Source organism: Chenopodium album, chromosome 5 (genome assembly GCF_948465745.1).
Source record: "Chenopodium album chromosome 5, dcCheAlbu1.1, whole genome shotgun sequence".
In the NCBI taxonomy this organism is placed as follows: Eukaryota; Viridiplantae; Streptophyta; class Magnoliopsida; order Caryophyllales; family Amaranthaceae; genus Chenopodium; species Chenopodium album.
The window spans coordinates 67619893-67622984 of NC_137838.1; the positions used below are offsets into that span (position 1 = coordinate 67619893).

Sequence of the window (3092 nt, forward strand, 5' to 3'; positions counted from 1 at the left end):
TGGACCTGTTCAATATCGGTGGATGTATCCTTTCGAAAGGTAAAAACAAAGTCCTTTCTCAACTATTACTTTCATCTCTTTCATTGATTTCCGTTACTTATACTTCTACGGCTACATAAACATAATTACAGGTTCCTCAATCACCTGAAACGAAAAATTGGTAATAAGGCTCGTGTTGAAGGTTCCATATGCAACGCTTATCTCACTGAAGAGATATCAAACTTCTGTTCCAATTACTTTCAGCCCTCAGTTGACACAAAAACACGAGATCTAGGTCGAAATGTGAATGCTGATGTGGAATCCCCGGCTGTCAACGATGAAATCCCAGAGCTGTTCACGGTGGATAAGGGTCGTGTGTCAAATTTGGGTAAAACTCGGTATTTAGATGACAAGGAACTCGAACGTGCTCATTTGTTCGTTTTAAGAAATACCGACATTCTTGGTGAATACGAAAGGTATATATGTTTACGATAAACTTTTGAAAATCCCTTAAATTTAATATAATTGCTGCAATGATTAACCATGTGTCATTAATCTATTAGGCAGTTTGAGGACTACATTCTTAGTACTCAAACTTATTTGCGTCGAGAAGATGTCATGGAGAAATGCGAAAGTGAATTCCCTGATTGGTTTCATCACAAGGTGATAATACCTTTCGAACATTGCATCTCGATTAATTTGTGATAATATAATATAATATATTTCATTTCAATTAGTGTGACGCTTGTATTCGTAACGGTTATAGGTGAGAGAACAAAAACCAAGTTCCGATGTGTTGCGAGCATTGTCTATGAGGCCTTTCAAGCGTGTTCGAACTTGGAACCAGATATTTGTCGGTGGCTTTAATTTCCACACACAGTCCTATGGCAAACATAAATCTACGATGAATTACGGGGTGTGTGTCTCAAGTGAGGACGGTGGAGAGTACTTTGGCATTTTAAACGACATAATTGAACTTGTCTACACCGGTCCCGAAAAAGAGTACAAGACTATTTTGTTTAGTTGTAGTTGGATGGATTGTGGTAAAGGAATGAACATTCATGAACAATACAAGCTTGTCGAAGTAAATCATACTAAGAAGTATCCCAAGTATGATCCATTTGTCTTATCTTACCAAGTGTCTCAAGTGTATTATGCATCTTACCCTAGCCTTAAACGTGATCGGGTTCAATGGTGGGCTGTATTTAGAACTCAAGCAAGGTCGGTGATTGATGCTCCGGTGGATTTAGAGTTTTTGCAGGGTCCTTCCCCACAAGTACATGCAACGCTTTGTCCACCAAATGACATTCCAGACTATGAACTTGATAGTGATGATGATGATGACGATGGCTTTATTATCTCAAGCGATGAAGAAGAAGAAGAAAGCATTGGCTCCAGTGACAGTGACGAAGAAGAGGACATCGATGTATTTTTAGATGACACTAGTGATAGTAATAATGATAGTGATAATGATAGTGGTAGTAGTGATAAGAGTAATGAAGAGGAGAATATGTAGTTACTCCTTTTACTATTGTCTTCGAATGTTTAGTTTTTAATGACTACTCGGATTTGTAATATTGCATTACATTTTTGGTCTCATTTTATTATTTTAATGTCTTATGGATCTAATTTATGAATTTACAATGTGCGATTATGGTACTAATAACTTTTTCAGGTGGTCATCATGGGAGGAGGAAATAAAGGAGAAACGTCCAAGAGGAGAAAGTCTAAGGGGAAATCTCCGGTTGTACGTGTTGACGAGGATGAGTCAATGGAGGAAGCGGAGGCACATGATTTGGGGGCCTCTCAAGAAATCGTCAGAAATGTACAAGGGCAACAGGAGCAACAACAGCTTCAGGAACAGGAGCTACAGGACCCGCATCCTAATGACTTGCTAGAGTTGGACCCTTCCACACTTTGGTGCGTATGTATTTGTATAATGAAATATCCTTAAATTCGTATTTACTTTGATAAAGTGAATTTTTATTACTTTAACCATGTTTTGTTCACTTTTTGTTGATTATCTACTTACATGAATGTCTATCCTTTATTATAGGTTTGATGATAGGCCGGTGAAGAATGTGCTCTCCGACTCGCTAACCGGCTACTATGTTCAGCCTTGGAGGAATTATGGAGAGGTTGATGAAGATTCGAGAGAGCACTTTTGGAACTTGTTCAACGTATGATAACTTTAACCTAACATAATACATGTTTTATAAATTATATTGATGGAGTTGAATTTTGTAATAAAGACATTTTCTTGATTTGCAGAAAAAATTCAAGTGGGCACCTGAGTTAAACAACCAAGTGAAGGACACTTTCGAAGAAAAGTTTGCAAATCGCCTACGTGACACGTTCTACAACATCACACACAGACTGAATGGTCGCAAACCAAGATGGCTTAATAAGGATGTCCACGAAGGCATGATGAAAATTGTTGCCACCGATCCAAAATATCAGAAGCGGTCGGAACAAAACAAGAAGAACCGAAGAGGCGGATCCATGGAAAATGTCGTTGAACCGACCCACTTTCAAGGTTCAATGTCATCTGTACAACATGCTAAAAAGATGGTAAGGTTACTACAATATGTCCAGTAACAATTATGTCATTTGTCTATTAATGAATTTTGGTGGGCTAACATGTTTTCATTGATTTTCTGCATGTACATATAAAGGCTGCAAAAAACCAAGGCCAATTACCAAATGCCCATGATCTATTCTTGAAGACACACTTCAAGGAAGTGCCTGGTAAAGGCCAAGTGGCTGCCAACAACAAAGCAAAAAGGATTGCGGTAAACACTTATTATATGAGTTGAAATATGGCAAATTAGCAAAGTAGAACTCAATATATGCTTATTTTGGATGATTTTGGAGGAGTGAGGGTTGAAAATTGACATATGTGCTTATTTCTCTTAATTTCTATCCTTAAGAACTTAAAAGAAATTGATATTGGAATGTTAGAAGAAAGAACGAGTCCATTTGCTTGAAAACTTAGAAAATAGGCATGGTTTTAGCCATATAGGCCAAATTTGGATGATTTTGGAGGAGTGAGGGTTGAAAATTGACATATGTGCTTATTTCTCTTAATTTCTATCCTTAGGCACTTAAAAGCA

The 3092-nt window shown here is 37.5% G+C and overlaps 1 long non-coding RNA gene across 1 annotated transcript; it reads left to right on the top strand.

Moving 5' to 3' along the window:
* The first annotated feature begins 2034 nt into the window (after positions 1-2034).
* On the top strand, positions 2035-2772 carry LOC145630890 (uncharacterized). The gene is made up of 3 exons (XR_014112302.1): positions 2035-2159; positions 2251-2550; positions 2655-2772. It is a non-coding gene; the product is annotated as an uncharacterized LOC145630890 (long non-coding RNA).
* Positions 2773-3092: the final 320 nt, after the last annotated feature.